Here is an 18,218-nt window from a genome sequence, read left to right as displayed (position 1 = left end):
AGCTACTACCATTTCCAGAGTTTAAAATCTGTGAATCTTGTGCCACTCTGCCTTCAGCTTGTCTTCCTTCAGAACAAGAGTCCTCAGCAGGCCTGCTGCCTTCGGAGCTAGAGTCCTCAGCCGACCTGCTGCCTTCAGAAACAGAGTCCTCAGCCAGCCTGCTGCCTTCGGAGTCTGAGTCCTCAGCCGGCCTGCTGCCTTCGGAGCCAGAATCCTCAGTCGGCCTGCTGCCTTCAGAGCCTGAGTCCTAAGCCGACATGCTGCCCCCCAAGCCTGCAGCCTGCCTGCCATATGAGCCCGAGCCTGCTGCTTGCCTGCCATCTGAACCCGAGCCTGCCTGCCATTATACCGGACCCTCCAGACTTCATGCATTCAGAGCCCAAGCCCTCAGCTCACCTGCATACAAAGTCAGAGTCTCCAGCCTGTCTGACTTCAGAGCAAGAACTCCCAGCTTGTCTGACTTTAGAGCCAGAACTCCCAGTCTGTCTGACGTCAGAGCCAGAGCTTCCAGCCTGTCTGACTTGAGAGCCAGAGCTTCCAGCCTGTCTGACTTCAGAGCCTGAGCTTCCAGCCTTTCTGATTTCAGAGCCAGAGCTTCCAGCCTGTCTGCCTTCAGAACCAGAGCTTCCACGCTGCCTGCCTTCAGAACCAGAGCTTCCAGGCTGCCTGCTTTCAGAACCAGAGCTTCCAGGTTTGCTGCCTTCAGAACCAGAGCTTTCAGGCTGCCTGCCTTCAGAACCAGAGCTTTCAGGCTGCCTGCCTTCCAGCCTTGAGCCTTTATTTTGCCTACTTTTTCACCCTGTGCTTCCATTTTGGCAGCCTTCAGAGGTCTCACTATGTATACATTTAGAAACTGAACCTCCAGCATCAGAGACAAAACTCTCAACATGTAAACCTCCACGGCCTGGGTCTGCTGCATACCCGCTTCCAAAGTCTCATTCATGGGAGTCTTCAGTATGTTTTCCTCCATGGCAAGAATTTCAGGTCTGCTTCCTGTCACCTTCAGCCAGTTTGCATTTGACCTCTGTGCCTCCTGCCAATCCGTTATCTGCTTTTGACCCTCCGGTCAATCTATCTTTGTTTTCAGACTGCTACTCTAGCCTGCCATCATCAGGACTTCAAACATCTTTAATTCAGGATTGTAGGCCCCCGTTAAAAGATTTGGACGCTTCAGGTTCTGCCTTCAATACAGCTGTTAATTTACAGCCTATTATCTTACCCTCAAGAACATCACAGTTTTCCTGCAGTCCTCTGGTATCTTGCACTACATCTCTGATGAAAATGGACTTACTTCTTAGGAGCCAAGGCTTTGAATCCAGTTTCAGATTCTTGGAGCCGGTCTTTGGAGGGGGTGTACTGTCACATCTCGCTACCTGCGTTCTTGTGTCCACCACCAGGGGACTGAACTGTGGGACTCTTCAGTGTTCTGATAAGATTCCAGACCCTTCCCTTCATGTACATACTGACTTCCAGCCACTTGGACTCTATTTGGAAATGGCCATTCATTTCCAATCCATGCTGGGTTTTGTGGAAGCCAGCCTACTCATGCTAGAAGTCAGCCTGCTCATGCCTGAAACTCCATTACCTAGAAGTCCCTGCTCATCTCCACTCATGCTAGCCTGCTCACACATGATTACTGTGAGCACTTTTAAGCCCCATCTCCCTTCAGTCCAGGTGGGTCATTGTAGCTGTGTGCGGACAAGACCGACCCTTGTTTCCTGAGGTTTTGATACCTTGTTTCCAGTGTTTCCTGAGCTTTAGTTATTTCTTGTTCCTGAGCTGTTACTGTTTTCCATGTTCCTGAATTAGCACTGCCTGCAGTGCTACCTTGACTCATGAGCCTTAGCATTCCTTGTTCCTGAGCTGCAGCAGTTTCACATGTTCTTAAACTAGAACTGGCTGCAGTGCTACCTTGACTCCAGAGCCTTAGCATTCCTTGTTCCTAAGCTGCAGAAGTTTCCCTTGTTCATGAACTAGCACTGCCTACAGTGCTACCTTGCCTCCTGAGCCTTAGCATTCCTTGTCCCTGAGCTGCAGCAGTTTCCCTTATTCCTGAACTAGCACGGCCTGAAGTGCTACCTTGACTCCTGAGCTGTTGCTCAATAATAGTTCCTGCTCTAGCACTGCCTTCAGTGCTACTTTGTTTTCTTGATTCCTGAACCAGCACTATTCTAGTATACCCTTGTAGCCTCACCTTCTGTATATCCTTTTCCAGTCCCTGCTTTTCTTCCTATTTCCTTGGTTCCAGTTCCTAGTTTACTGTCTTTCTATTCCTACTGTCTTGCTTTTATTACCTTGTATGTTTGTTACTTGCTTTCTGCCAAGATTGCCCTGTGATTTCCTTCCTTTCCTGTTAAGCACTCCTCCTTGTTAGCTCCTTGTCTATTGTGCTCATATTTAGTTCTACCCCCTTGCTGTCAATGCCTTGCGTGTTCCTGTTTGATCGCCAGGATCCGTGGGCACAGCTGACAACCTAGGTGGTGTTTCTTATTCACTGTGAGGATTGTCTTTGAGTTACATTTATAACATCACCATTGGTATAAGCTCCACAGACCCTGCCTGTGCATGCATTTGCTACAAGTAGGTATTTGCAGTCAGTATCTGTAACAGCAATTGTGGGTGAGGAACTTACTGAGCTTCAGTCCTACCGTGTGGAGCTCCCGAGTGCTTTACCCCACGCTCCCTTTATTGTTAACCTTGTTTCATATTTATGTTGTGTACATTCGTCCTGGGTGTAGTTATTCTGAATGTTAAATCACCTCAAGAGTGCCATGTCCTTTCTGAGTCCTAGCCATCTTGTTCCTTCGTGCAGGCATCCCCTTTCGATCCCTTTTCTCCTCTGACTTCCTGTATGATCCTGGGCAGTGCTGTACTCCTCATTCTCTGTATATTTTCTACCCAGTCGCCAGTCCTTGCCCAAGTCCCTGGCTGTGTTCTAGAGATTGTCCTGGACAGTCCCTGACAGACATGCCCTGTCACCCACTGTTCCATGTCTCTCTGCTCTGACCTTACCATGCCCAAACCCAACACCTACCATCACCCCTCCTTTAAAAATTGATGGTCATCTAGAATTTGAAGTACAGAAAATCCTTAACTCAAAGAAACTAAATGACTGTTTATTTTACTTAATAGATAGGAAGGGTTAGGGCCCAAATGATTGATCATGGGAAACTGCTGTGAATGTCCATGCCCCCCGGTTGGTACAACTCTTCCATGCACGAAAGCTCCATAACCCTCGCCCTGTGGGTCAGCCTTTGTGGGGGGAACTGTTATGATTACTAAGTCTTGCACGTCAGCATACACCATATGTGCCTCAGTTCATCACACCAAGAGCCATGTAGTCTTACCTTCATTTTACACAGCTTATGCTAAATGTTGTTCCACAAATCTTTTATAAGCACCTTGTTAAACGAAGAGTCTAGAGTTCAGTTGGTTTAGTGTTTTGCTAAGCATAAACTAGCATTTGCATGTGCCAGATTTTCCTCATGATTGCAATGCTCCACATTTATGACTATCCTCGTGTTTCTACCAAGCCCCATGTCTGCTCCACATTCTTGTAATTATCTTTGTGTTTATTTGAGGCTTGTTTTCTTAGTTAATTTATTTGTGTCAGGTGCACGTTTGGTATTTCCAGTGGCAGTTGCTTATAATGGTTTCACGTGCAAACACTTATTACACGTGTTGGCAATGATCCATGTGCCTACAATCAAATATTTTCTGGAAACCGAGAATCACAGTTAAACATATGCCCTTCTAGAACATGGAACCACTGAACTATAATTAACCACATGCCCTTTCAGAACAGTCAAACATCTTATACATATTCCAGTTAAACCCCAGTTGGGCACTTGACTTTATTCCTTTCAAGAAGAACCTTGCTACTATATCCCTGGAGCCCCAACCGCTCTCTCTTCTCTCGTCTAGAGTCAGTGCTTGGTCCGCGACATATGAGCTCTCGCAGACATCTTCGAAGGGCTAATAAGAATTCCCCTGATCCTTGCATCCCAAAAAAAGACCTACCGTTGAGGAATGGCGGTTTTCACTTCTGCTCTGGCAGTCGCCGGTAACAGCAGTTCCACCTCCAGATAAGTCCTGTAGGTGTCAGCACTTGGAACTCTGGAACGAAAGAAAAGAATAGCAAAGGAAAGAGAGCAAGGTTAGTGCACTACTGTTGTTTTGTTTGTGACTCTATTCATTTCAACCTTGCAACACTTGGACCTTGGGCATTAATTCCTGAACTGAATAACGACACTATTGAGAGCACAAGACACATTCCCATGAACAGAAAAAAGAGGAAACAGTGAAGCTGAAAGACACAGCATCATTCTTGTGAAGCATATGGCTAATATGCTCAATGAGGAGACTGAGAACTGTGACTAAGGACTTAATATAAGAGTGGTGTGTTTCCTTACCGCAAGAGGTCATAATACTTGTTTACTGTTTTCATTATTTTGTAAATGTTTTCATTACCTAGTGTGTTTACTAGAAACTGATTATGTTGATTGGCACAATGGATAGTATGATTTATGTTACTTCTCCATAGTTGATCTTTCTAGAAACACAGAAGACGCATCCCACAAACAGGAGATTGTTGGGTGTCCTGTGCATAGCAGTGAGCCAGACAACACTCCAGAGGTGCAGTCATTGTCTCTTTTGTTGTTTTATCCCAACCCACTGCCCTCTTGGGACAGGGTCTGATTTGAGGTTATACATTCCTTGGTGGAGCGCTGTGTTGGTAGTGAGTTGCGTCCAGCATCGCCTCTGTGGACAAGTTCTCCAGGTGAGTGGTCTGACAGAAAGCCAAGCGACTTAAATCCTTTCCGCACAGGCGATATGGACACTGAGGATATGATAAATGCCCAGAACCTATCCCATGCATTACCAGAAATTTCCGGTGAGGAAATTACCATTATGGTAGAATTAACTAGGGCCCTTGGGGAGATGCAGAGTGTGGTTTAAGCCTTGAGTCAAGAAAATCAAACCGTCAGGGATGAACTGGTGCAATATCCCCCATGTCATTCGTCCCGGTTAGATTCAGGATTCATTTCCAAGGATAAACAATTTGTCACTCAATCCACGCAGTTTGGAATTGAATTAAGGGTAACACAGCTGTCAGGGAATGAGGGAACAGCCCTTGTTAATAGCACTGTGCATACACCTACTCCCACTCCGCTGGCTCCACCAGAGTACTTTTTGGGGGATAGCACTAATGTTGATGCATTCTTTAACCAATGTCAACTGCAATTATTGATTAAACAGGTGCTATTCCTCTCTGATACAGCCTGCATTGCATTTATCATCTCCCACCTAGATGGTAATGCTACAAATTGGGCATTACCTCTCATTGAGAATAATGATCTATAGTTGCACGTGAATGCTAGGTTTTAAAAAGCTATGCAACACTTATTTTCAAAGCATACATTTATTCAGACAAGTGATAATGCGCTTTTAATCCTACGACAGGGGAAGGACTTACTTATTTCACAACTTTTTGCGAATTTGTTACTGAAATGCAAAGGCCCGAAGAAAAACGCATATCCATGTTTTATAGGGGGCTGGAAGATAAACTGAAAGATTCTTTGGCTCACATAGTTGACCCCCCTACTGAATGGGTGGAATTTATTGATCTGGTAGTTAGACTTGATCTTCGACTTACTGAGCGTAAGAGTGACCGATCTAGAAGTGAGCCAAGGCTGTTGTTGGTTCGATCAGTGAGAAAGGAGATTGACGTTAAGGTTAGGGACTCAGTAGAACACATGCACATTGGAGGGTCAAGGGGGCCATTATCTAGTAATGAAAAGGATTGACACAAAATTAAATCTGTGCCTATATTGTGGTAAAGCAGGACACTTTCCCCGCGATAGTACAGCCAAACCAAAAGAGGCTCAAAAAAAGATAGCAGTCATCAAAGATGGCAATGAGGGAAACTAGCAAGCTCGACTAGTACTGAGGTCAACTTGTCGAGTAGGTATAATACGCTGACCTCGCAATCATACAATAGGTAAATTCCAGGACACTTAACCAATTCAGTCACCATTATAATTTCCCTGCAACAACGAAAAAGTTGCCTATGCTCCTGCATTCAGGAGCCCCAGGGGATTTCTTGGATTTAAGTTTGGCCAGTTCCTCAAATATCCCTCGAGTAAATAAACAAGAGCCAGAAGTAAGGACAGTCGATGGATCTGAATTGTCATCAGGATTGATTACTTATCAAACGATTCCCATAACCTAAGCTTGTGCAATTGGGCAAAAAACACACCCTGTCTTTCAATCATCGGTGCTATCCCAGGCGCATCAGGGCTACAACTCTATAATCTCCTTATTGATTGGTCTTCACGCCGGGTGACTTTAGGGTCACATACTGCTGTTCCAGTTGCTATACCACACCACAAGATCTGATTATACCCCAAGCACCCTCGTCTACAGACCGCCAGGACCTCGGCCTCAATTCTGCGACTCCATCGCCGACCTCATCAGCACACACGCGCTGACCTCCACCGACTACATCCTCCTCGGAGACCTGAACTATCACCTGGAGAACAACAACGACAGCAACTCCTCCACCCTGATCGACAACCTCGCCAACCTCGGACTGAAACAGCTCGTCACAACGCTGACCCACATTGGCGGCCACACGCTAGATGCCATCTTCTCCTCAAGCCCCCACGTCACCTTCAGCCACGCCTCCGAACTCACCTGGACAGACCACCACTGCATCCACTTCTCCTTCCGAAAACCCCTCACACACCACCGCACACTACAGACCCCCCGCCGCTGCAAATTCACCCAAGAACAACTACAGACAAGCCTCGCACTCAACCCTCCGACGAACCCCACCACCCCGATGAGGGTGCACTCACCCTCGAACGCTGGATGAACGACTGCGCCAACACCGTCGCCCCGCTAAAAAATCCCACCAGCAGAGACACCAGCAGAAGAGTCAACTGGTTCCCCCCGGAACTCCTCGACTCAAAACGCACCTGCCGGAAACTGGAAAACTTATGGCACAGCAACAAAATGCCAGAAAGCCCCACTGCCCACAAAGACGTCATCCGCAACCACCACCACCTCATCAGGACCACCAAAAGAACCTCCTTCACAGACCACCTTGACAACAACGCACACAACAGCAAGGAGCTCTTCACCATCATGAAGGAACTCTCCAACCCCAGCTCGAACGCCAACGACATCCCACCATCAAAAGCCCTGTGCGACTCACTCGCCACCTTCTTTCACTGGAAAATCACCAACATCCATAACAGCTTCATACCCCGGACGACCCCTGCTGACCGCGCCGCACCGAACCCACCGCACCCCACCGCCCACGATTCCCTGACAACCTGGGCCAACGTGAGCATCGAAGACACAATCAACGCCATGAGAACAATCCACTCCGGATCCCCGTCCGACCCTCTCCCGCACCACATCTTCAACAAAGCCAGCAATTCCATCGCACCTCACCTGCACAAAATCATCAACTTCTCCTTCGAGACCGCCACCTTCCCTGAGAACTGGAAGCACGCAGAGATCAACGCCCTACTGAGGAAACCCATGGCGGATCCGAGCGACCTCAAGAACTTCCAACCTATCTCCCTGCTTCCGTTCCCAGCAAAGGTCATCGAGAAGATAGTTAACACCCAGCTCACCTGTCACCTCGAAGACAACAACATCCTGGACCCATCCCAGTCGGGATTCTGCAGCAACCACAGCACCGAGACCGCCCTCATCTCCGCCACAGATGACATCAGGATCCTGCTAGACAACGGCCCTCATCCTCCTGGACCTCTCCATCGCCTTCGACACCGTCTGCCACCGCACACGCCTCCACGACGCAGGAATCCGAGACAAGGCCCTGGACTGGACCACCTCCTTCCTCTCCGGCAGAACTCAGAGAGTCCGCCTCCCCCCGTTCCGTTCCATTGCCTCCGAGATCATATGCGGCGTTCCTCAAGGATCTTTCCCCAGGCCGACGCTGTTCAACGTATACATGGCACCACCAGCACGCATTGCCCGACAGCACGACCTCAACATAATCTCCTACGCCGACAACACTCAGCTGATCCTCTCTGTTGGAAAACCACTCCCACACTGAAAGGGTGGTGATGATCTTCCGGACACACTGTGGTAGCTTGGCTCGAGTGGTCAGGAATCAGGCTCCGTGCTAAGCATACGACATACCCAAACAATAACCATGCGTGCATCCGTTCCAAAAACGACTCTACACCGTAAAAATTATGAAAATATCTTTCTTTATCTGCTTTTTCTCTTAGTTGCTGATTGGATAAAATAAATAACAATCACAATATACAAACTTTTTAGAAAGTGCGGGACAAATAAATACTGGCTTAATGATTCAATAAATAGGGGTGATCATAAATACTGGAGGCATAAATACAAGTGCAATACATACAGACAATTAAATATTCTGAGGCAATAAATACTGTAAACCAATAAATATTGTGCATCAATAAATACTGTGGACCAATAAATACAGTGGAACAATAAATAGGTTAAATACAATAAATACAGTGCCCCTAATAAATACTTAAAAGCTGACAGTGACACTCATGGAATCAGATCACTTTTGAATTCCTAAGGGCTGATTTGGCCCAGGCACAGCTTGTGGGGATGTGGAAGGCTTGAGGGTGTCTACTCCCTGGCTTGGACAAGGCTGAGGCCTAAACTGAGGTAGATCAAGGGGGGAATACCAGAGACCTGGCTCTCTCCCTCCACACAACCTCTCTAGATTAGTCCCAGCTCACCCCTGGCACAGTCAGGTTGGTTCCAGCACCTCCCTAGCCCCTTAGAGCAGTCTCTCAGGTCTCCACAGGGCCTTAGGCGCCCTCTACTCCACTTACTGCCCTTTTTCTGATGCTCCGACGCCGCTGGAGTCGTGTCGACGCCGTGAGGCGGTTCCGGTTTGATGTCGGCGGCCTCGGCACAATGTCAGTTCTTGACGACGCCGGTAGGCGGCTCCGGTTCGATGTCGGCGGCCTCGGCTCGATCTCGACCTCCGATTCGATGGCGTCGGGCAGTCTTTACTCGATGTCGACTTCGGGCGGCTCCGGTCCGATGGCGACCTCAACTTCGATGACGTCGGCCGGCCTTGACTCGATGTCGTCTTCCGGCGGCTCCGGAGTGCGATCCTCACTCCCGACCTCCGGTGCTCCTCTCCTTAGGTTTCCGGCGACTCCGGAGTGCGACCTCCACTCCCGACCTCCGGCACGATTCTCTCAGGTTCCGGCGACTCCGGAGTGCGATCCTCACTCCCGACCTCCGGTACACTTCACCTTGGTCTCCGACGACTCCGGAGGGCGGACTTCACTCCTCCGATGACGCCGCTCACTCGACCTCGGGTGACTTCCTCCTCGACCTCTGGTACTCCTCACGACCTCTGACGGCGCCCTCTCTCGACCTCTGGCGGCTCCGGGTACGACGTCCGCTTTCCAGTCGGCGGCGCTTCTCCACCTCGGGCTCCAGGTCTCAGGCTACTCGACGTCGGACTCCAGGGAAACCAGTTTCCAGGTCAGGATCTTGCTGTTCTCTGTTTCTAAGGCCTGTTCCTGCTGTCCAGGTCCTTAGGATGGTTTTTCTTGCTTCTTCCCACACAGGGCTCCAGGCTGGGCTCAGTCAGTAGGGACTAGTATCAAGGGTGGGTTTATGGACCCCACTCCAGGCACAAGTTTCCACCCCTGCTGCCTCACTCCTTCCTCCTTCAGGTTTCTGCTGCTCACTCTTCACCAGTCAGGTGCCAACTGCCAGCTCCAACTGCCAACTCTCTGTCTTAGCTTCCCAACATTCTAAACCGCCTCCAACTGTCACAGGGTTCTGGAATGTTCTGGAAGGTGCTGGTAGGTTCCAGTGGATGCTGGTGATGTCACAGTTGGCCACCATTTTGTGCTCCAGGCCCTCAGACAGAAGTTTCAGGGGTAGGTAAAATGGCTCCCTGAATCTGCAGCAACACTAAAAAGTCTGGTGGTTCCCAAAAAGGAAAAATTCAAACAGGGTTTGAGGCAAAAGTGGGACAAAATAAATAATGATGAGGAGGGACCACCCAAAGGGCTGACAGGTCTAACACGCGTCCCCCCCAGCTGAAAGTGGGGAGAGCTACCCAACCCCTTGGGAGTTCTCATCACTAAGGCGGAAATACCTTGAGAGACCGTCTGCATTGGCGTGGTCCACTCCAGGCCGATGTTCCACCTGAAAGTCCATTCCCTGTAGGGAAATAGACCACCTCAACAACTTGGGATTCTCCCCCTTCATTTGCATCAGCCAACGAAGGGGTCTGTGGTCGGTCTGAACTAGGAAGTGCGAGCCAAACAGGTATGGCCGCAACTTCTTCAGAGCCCATACCACTGCAAAGGCTTCACGCTCTATTGCACTCCACTTCTGTTCCCTGGGAAGTAGTCTCCGGGATAGGAAGACCACGGGTTGATCCAGACCCTCTTCGTTGAGTTGCGATAACACTGCCCCAATGCCATGTTCTGATGCATCTGTCTGGACAATGAACTCCTTGGAAAAGTCTGGGGCCCTTAAGACCGGGGCCTCGCACATGGCTTTCTTCAATTTCTCAAAGGCTTGCTGACAAGCCTCCGTCCAGACTACCCGTCGAGGTTGTTTCTTGGACGTGAGCTCCGTGAGGGGGGCTACGATGGTACCGTACCCCTTCACGAAGCGGCGGTAGTATCCCGTGAGGCCCAAAAATGCTCGGACCTCAGTCTGTGTCTTGGGGGGTTCCCAGGCCATGATGGCCTCGATCTTCGCCTGGAGGGGTTGCACCGCTCCCCTACCCACCAAGTGTCCAAGGTACACTACCGACCCCTGCCCGATCTGGCACTTGCTGGCCTTGATCGTCAATCCAGCTTGTCTCAGGGCCTGGAGAACAGCTTGCAGGTGACGCAAGTGATCCTCCCAGCTGTTACTGAAGACGGCTATGTCATCCAGATAAGCAGCAGAGAAACTCTCCATTCCGGTGAGGATCTGGTTTACCAGGCGCTGAAACGTGGCAGGTGCGTTCTTGAGCCCAAAGGGCATCACACAGAACTGGTAGTGGCCATTGGGCGTGGAGAAGGCTGACCTTTCCCTTGCTCCACCAGTCAAAGAGATCTGCCAGTACCCAGAAGTAAGGTCAAAGGTACTTAGATATTGGGCAGCTCCCAGCCGGTCAATCAATTCATCCGCCCTAGGGATCGGATGAGCATCAGTTTTGGTCACTGAATTCAGTCCCCGATAGTCCACACAGAACCTCAGTTCTGGTTGGGCACCCGGTGGTGCAGCTTTTGGTACTAACACCACCGGACTGGACCAGGGGCTGCTAGAAGGTTCGATCACTCCTAGCTCCAGCATCTTAGTGACTTCACTATGAATGCTGGCCTTCACCTTGTCTGACATCCGGTAGATCTTGGACTTCACAGGTGGGCTGTCTCCTGTGTCCACGTCATGGATGCACAGGTGAGTCCTACCCGGGACAATGGAGAACAACGAAGAGTACTGCCCCAGGACCTGGCGACAGTCCTCCTGCTGTTCAGGAGTTAGAGATGGGGAGAGAATCACTCCCTCCACCGACCCATCCTTCTCTTGAGACGCAAACAGATCAGGGAGAGGCTTGCTTTCCATGTCCTCTCCTCCGTCAGTCACCATCATCAAGATGACTTCGGGCCTCTCGTGGTGGGGTTTGAGGCGGTTGGCATGCAGCACCCGCAGGGGCTGACGAGGGGTCTTCAGGTCCACCAAGTAGGTAGCCTTACCCTTCTTCTCCAACACCTCAAAGGGTCCTGACCAGCGATCCTGGAGGGCACTAAGCTCTCCCGGTTCGATCACCCACACCTTCTGGCCAGGCTCCAACTCCACCGGGTGAGCATTGTGGTCATACCACGCCTTCATCACTGCTTGGCTGGCTTCCAAGTTGTCAGAAGCTTGCTTCCACAACTTAGCCATTTGGCTCCGGAAGGCCAGCATGTAGCTCACCACATCCTGGGGAAGCTTTCTGGGAGTTCTTTCCCATCCGTCTCTCACCAGGTTGAGAGGTCCACGTACAGGGTGCCCATACAGAAGCTCGAAGGGGCTGAAGCCCACTCCCTTCTGTGGCACTTCCCTGTAGGAAAAAAGTAAACAGGGTAGGAGGACGTCCCATTTCCTCCGCAGGCTTTCAGGCAGACTTCTGATCATGCCCTTCAAGGTTTTGTTAAACCTCTCCACCAGACCATTGGTCTGGGGGTGGTAAGGAGTGGTGAACCGGTATGTCACTCCACACTCCTTCCACATCGCCCGCATATACGCTGACATGAAGTTGGTCCCCCTGTCGGACACAACTTCCTTGGGAAAACCCACTCGGGTAAAGATTCCCATCAGGGCCCTAGCCACAACAGGTGCTGTTATGGTCCTCAGAGGTATTGCCTCTGGGTACCGTGTGGCATGATCCACCAGAACCAGGATAAACCTGTGACCAGCTGTAGTCGGTGGATCTAACGGACCCACAATGTCGATGCCCACCCTTTCAAAGGGGGTGCTAACGACAGGAAGTGGTTCCAGGGGAGCTTTCAGCTTCACCCCTGTTTTCCCACTGGCTTGGCAAGACACACATGTCCGGCAGTAGGTATCGGACGACACTTTCATCTGAGGCCAATAAAAGTGTGGGACAAGACGGGCGAAGGTCTTGTCTTGCCCCAGGTGTCCTGCCAATGGTATCTCGTGAGCCAACTCCAGAAGGAAGGCTCGATAAAGTTGAGGGACTACCAAGGCTCGTGACGATCCATGTAGGGGTGCCTTGGGTTCACTGTAGAGGAGGCCATCCTCCCAGTAAACACTGTAGTTCCCTTCAACGTTCCCTGCTGCCTGGGCTTCGGCCTGTCGCCTCAGCCCCTCAAGGGTAGGGCACTCCCTCTGGCCCTGGCAGAATTCCTCCCTGGACGGGCCTCCCTCCACGTGCCACTCGGCCGGGATGGGTAGGTCCTCCAGGTTGGTAACGTCCCCCACCGCAGACTCCTGGTCCACCACCTCCGGTGGCCTATCCGTCCTACGGGGTGGGGACGCCGAGGCAGGCTCCTCCTGTCCTCGGTTCTTCCCTTGACTGGCAGCTGGCTGGGCCTTTGTTCCAGGCTCCAGCCGAAATGAACTCCCTCTTCGGGTAGTCGCGGACCTTGTGCTAACACAGGCCCAATCAGGTGTACCCAGCATCTCGGTGTGAGTCCGGTATTCCACCTCCTTCCAAGCGTTGTGCTCCATGTCATTCCCCAGCAGACAATCGACTGGCACGGCAGGGCTTACGGCAACTCGAAGTGAACCTGCAACCCCCCCCCATTCAAAGGGAACCTCGGCCACTGGATAGTGGCCTGTTCTGCCGTCAGCCATCGCGGCTGGGTGGAGTACATCGGGAATTACCTGCTCTGGAGACACCAGTTGGCTACGCACCATAGTCATACTGGCTCCTGTGTCTCTCAGAGCCTCCCCTCTTTGGCCGTTGATGGTGACCCACTGCCCATACTTTGCAGTATTTGCGGGCACCTGGATCTTAGGAACCATCTCCCGTTCTCCCAGGGACACTAAAGTGACACCCGCCCACTCCCTTCCCTTAGTTAAGGGCATCTCCTCCCCGAGCACTACACTAGCTACTCCGGGGGTCTTTCCTCCAGTGGGAGGGGGTGGTCGTTTCAAGCACTTCGGATCTCCTTTATAGTGTCCAACGCCACCGCACTCATAGCAATGGACAACCCTTGGCTGCTGACTCTGGCCAGGATTAGGGTTTCTGGGCGGGTTAGCCTTAGGGGTGAATCCTGTTCCCTTCCCTTGGAAGTTATTTTGGGGGCCTTTGGAGAACTCCTTTTTCTTTTCCCCTCCCTCTTTCTTCTGGGGGGCGCCCTGTCCGGCCTTTTGAGTATCCCCTCCAGTCCCCCTTGTGGACACCCGGGTACTAGCCCAAATGTCCGCCTCCTCAGCAAGCTTCCGGGGACTGGTCAGCTTGCTATCCACCAGGTGTTGCCGCAGTTCAGGGAAACATTTCTCGAGCAGGTGTTCCTTCAGTACCAGGTCAAACAACCCCTCGTAGTTCCTCACTTCACTGCCCTGAATCCAACCTTCCATTGCCTTCTTTGCATAGTCCAGGAAGTCCACCCAATTCTGCGTGCCCAGTTTGTGACTACCCCTGAACTTCTGTCTGTACTTTTCAGGTGTTAGTCCAAACTTTCTGATGAGCGCCAGTTTCATGGTGGGGTAGTGGGTCTGCTCATCCTCCTCGAGGGCCAATAATGCATCCCTACCAGCTGGAGGCATGTACTTGTACAATCCCCCTCCCCAGTACTTCTCTGGAACCCCATGGGCCCTCAATGAGACCTCATAGGCCGCTAGCCACTTGGCGATATCGTCGCCCACTCCATAGCTAGCTACTATGTCCTTTGGCAGGTATGGTTTAGGTTCCCTGGTGATCTCTTGGGTTTGGCTGCCACCATTAGGAACAGGTTGTGCCCCGATTCTCAAGATCTGAAGATCTATTTCTTTCAGTCGTAATTCATGGGCCATCCTCTGCTCCTCCTTCTCCTTCTCCAGCCTTGCTAAGTCCCATGTGAGCTGTCTTTTCTCCCTCCGGTCTGTTAACTCCACCTCAGACAAGCCACCGCTAGAGGCACTGCTGCCCTTCCTAGAAATGGTTCTGGGCCCTGCTGACAGGTTCCCCACCTCAGGTTGGTACATCTCAGCCCCCTCGGGGTCAGGCTCTCCATCCCTGTCTTCCTCCTCAGCCTTGCTTTCTCGGCGTGCCTCCCCCCAAGCCCTTAAGCTGGTTTGGAGTGCACCCTTCTTTGCTCCTGGGGGACAGTACACCCCCTCCCGCTGGCAAAACTCCCTGAGTTGGGCCACAGTGTACGTTTCTAGATTTTCTAGTACAAACTCCATCTTGCCCACTCAGGTTAGAGGACAGGTTTTGTGCAGTAACTATGCAGGGGGGTACCTTTAATAATACCTCCTCCCACCACCAGAGTAAATTTGGAAAAAACAAAAACCCACAATTAGGAAGGCCGCTTTGAGAAAACTCCCGGTGTAGGCCTATGGACTACCCACAGTTATTGTTGAGTATACGTAGGCACAGCTCTATCCCACCGCTGAACACCAATTAATGTTGGAAAACCACTCCCACACTGAAAGGGTGGTGATGATCTTCCGGACACACTGTGGTAGCTTGGCTCGAGTGGTCAGGAATCAGGCTCCGTGCTAAGCATACGACATACCCAAACAATAACCATGCGTGCATCCGTTCCAAAAACGACTCTACACCATAAAAATTATGAAAATATCTTTCTTTATCTGCTTTTTCTCTTAGTTGCTGATTGGATAAAATAAATAACAATCACAATATACAAACTTTTTAGAAAGTGCGGGACAAATAAATACTGGCTTAATGATTCAATAAATAGGGGTGATCATAAATACTGGAGGCATAAATACAAGTGCAATACATACAGACAATTAAATATTCTGAGGCAATAAATACTGTAAACCAATAAATATTGTGCATCAATAAATACTGTGGACCAATAAATACAGTGGAACAATAAATAGGTTAAATACAATAAATACAGTGCCCCTAATAAATACTTAAAAGCTGACAGTGACACTCATGGAATCAGATCACTTTTGAATTCCTAAGGGCTGATTTGGCCCAGGCACAGCTTGTGGGGATGTGGAAGGCTTGAGGGTGTCTACTCCCTGGCTTGGACAAGGCTGAGGCCTAAACTGAGGTAGATCAAGGGGGGAATACCAGAGACCTGGCTCTCTCCCTCCACACAACCTCTATAGATTAGTCCCAGCTCACCCCTGGCACAGTCAGGTTGGTTCCAGCACCTCCCTAGCCCCTTAGAGCAGTCTCTCAGGTCTCCACAGGGCCTTAGGCGCCCTCTACTCCACTTACTGCCCTTTTTCTGATGCTCCGACGCCGCTGGAGTCGTGTCGACGCCGTGAGGCGGTTCCGGTTCGATGTCGGCGGCCTCGGCACAATGTCAGTTCTTGACGACGCCGGTAGGCGGCTCCGGTTCGATGTCGGCGGCCTCGGCTCGATCTCGACCTCCGATTCGATGGCGTCTGGCAGTCTTTACTCGATGTCGACTTCGGGCGGCTCCGGTCCGATGGCGACCTCAACTTCGATGACGTCGGCCGGCCTTGACTCGATGTCGTCTTCCGGCGGCTCCGGAGTGCGATCCTCACTACCGACCTCCGGTGCTCCTCTCCTTAGGTTTCCGGCGACTCCGGAGTGCGACCTCCACTCCCGACCTCCGGCACGATTCTCTCAGGTTCCGGCGACTCCGGAGTGCGATCCTCACTCCCGACCTCCGGTACACTTCACCTTGGTCTCCGACGACTCCGGAGGGCGGACTTCACTCCTCCGATGACGCCGCTCACTCGACCTCGGGTGACTTCCTCCTCGACCTCTGGTACTCCTCACGACCTCTGACGGCGCCCTCTCTCGACCTCTGGCGGCTCCGGGTACGACGTCCGCTTTCCAGTCGGCGCCGCTTCTCCACCTCGGGCTCCAGGTCTCAGGCTACTCGACGTCGGACTCCAGGGAAACCAGTTTCCAGGTCAGGATCTTGCTGTTCTCTGTTTCTAAGGCCTGTTCCTGCTGTCCAGGTCCTTAGGATGGTTTTTCTTGCTTCTTCCCACACAGGGCTCCAGGCTGGGCTCAGTCAGTAGGGACTAGTATCAAGGGTGGGTTTATGGACCCCACTCCAGGCACAAGTTTCCACCCCTGCTGCCTCACTCCTTCCTCCTTCAGGTTTCTGCTGCTCACTCTTCACCAGTCAGGTGCCAACTGCCAGCTCCAACTGCCAACTCTCTGTCTTAGCTTCCCAACATTCTAAACCGCCTCCAACTGTCACAGGGTTCTGGAATGTTCTGGAAGGTGCTGGTAGGTTCCAGTGGATGCTGGTGATGTCACAGTTGGCCACCATTTTGTGCTCCAGGCCCTCAGACAGAAGTTTCAGGGGTAGGTAAAATGGCTCCCTGAATCTGCAGCAACACTAAAAAGTCTGGTGGTTCCCAAAAAGGAAAAATTCAAACAGGGTTTGAGGCAAAAGTGGGACAAAATAAATAATGATGAGGAGGGACCACCCAAAGGGCTGACAGGTCTAACACTCTCCCTCACCAAGGACCACCTCACCGCCAAATCCAACCTCCACCAGTGAAGTACTGGGTTTTTCAGAACCCAGCGGTGCCAGGGAACACACCCGAAGACTTCGAGTTCTTCCTGTCTCAGACCACAGAAACACAGAGTCTTCTAGGTGAAGTCAAAGATCGAATTTATTGGCTGCAGACCAATCACAGGTATCCGAGAAGTACACCACGGTGTATGTTCTCAGGAGACTGCCCACGAACCAAAAAACAGTCTTCTCTTATATACGGAATATTACGCTCTGGGCAACACCGCCCCTATTTTACAAGTGGTTATTCACATATTTTACTACAAACGAAAAAACAGAGTCATGATGATGATCCCACATTTCAGTTCGGTCAGCCCACAATTATTTACCCAGCAAGGCTCAGAACCCTCATCAGATATCAGCAGACCCCAATAAAAACGGGCACCTCCTCCTCGTAAAACAAGCCATAAAGCAGGAAACAGAGTCAGATGTGAAAGGGATTAGTCAGGGTTCGTGTGGGATGAAAGACTTTATGGTGTGTCAAGCCCTGATGCTAATCTCATTTGGCCGTAGTAAAAGGAACTGGTCGGACAGGATTGACCTCGGGCAGTGGAGTCAGTTCGCACAGGTCACAAAGAAGTCACAGAAGGTGTACGTGTCCTTTAGGCCTAGGCATGGCCTTAGTGCGCAGCCTATGTGAGGGCAACCACAAAATGGCTACCGCTCTAAAATGGAACCCGAGGATTCAATATGTAGTATCGTATACATGGTCGTTTCATCGATGAAACGTAATGAAAACACTCGTACATATCGCATTTGCCATTTGCGGTTCGCTGATACCAAAATCGGCATGATAGGGCCATGCCTCCGACGTGGTTCCGAAATTTACAGTACCACAGACCCTCCTTTTGCCCTTACATAGGCAACAATTATACTCATACTAATCTGAGTCCAGGTCTATATTCATAAGGCCATGGAGATGTTGCTGTAGCATCATCCTATTGCTTAGCTCGTCCCTTGGTACAGGTTTCCTTACACATGATGTAACACAGATGCTACACATTACAGGAGCACACTGTACACATAGACAGAACA

Source organism: Triturus cristatus, chromosome 9, assembly GCF_964204655.1.
Source record: "Triturus cristatus chromosome 9, aTriCri1.1, whole genome shotgun sequence".
In the NCBI taxonomy this organism is placed as follows: domain Eukaryota; kingdom Metazoa; phylum Chordata; class Amphibia; order Caudata; family Salamandridae; genus Triturus; species Triturus cristatus.
The sequence above is the reverse complement of the archived record's forward strand: the minus strand, read 5'-3'. Positions refer to the sequence as shown.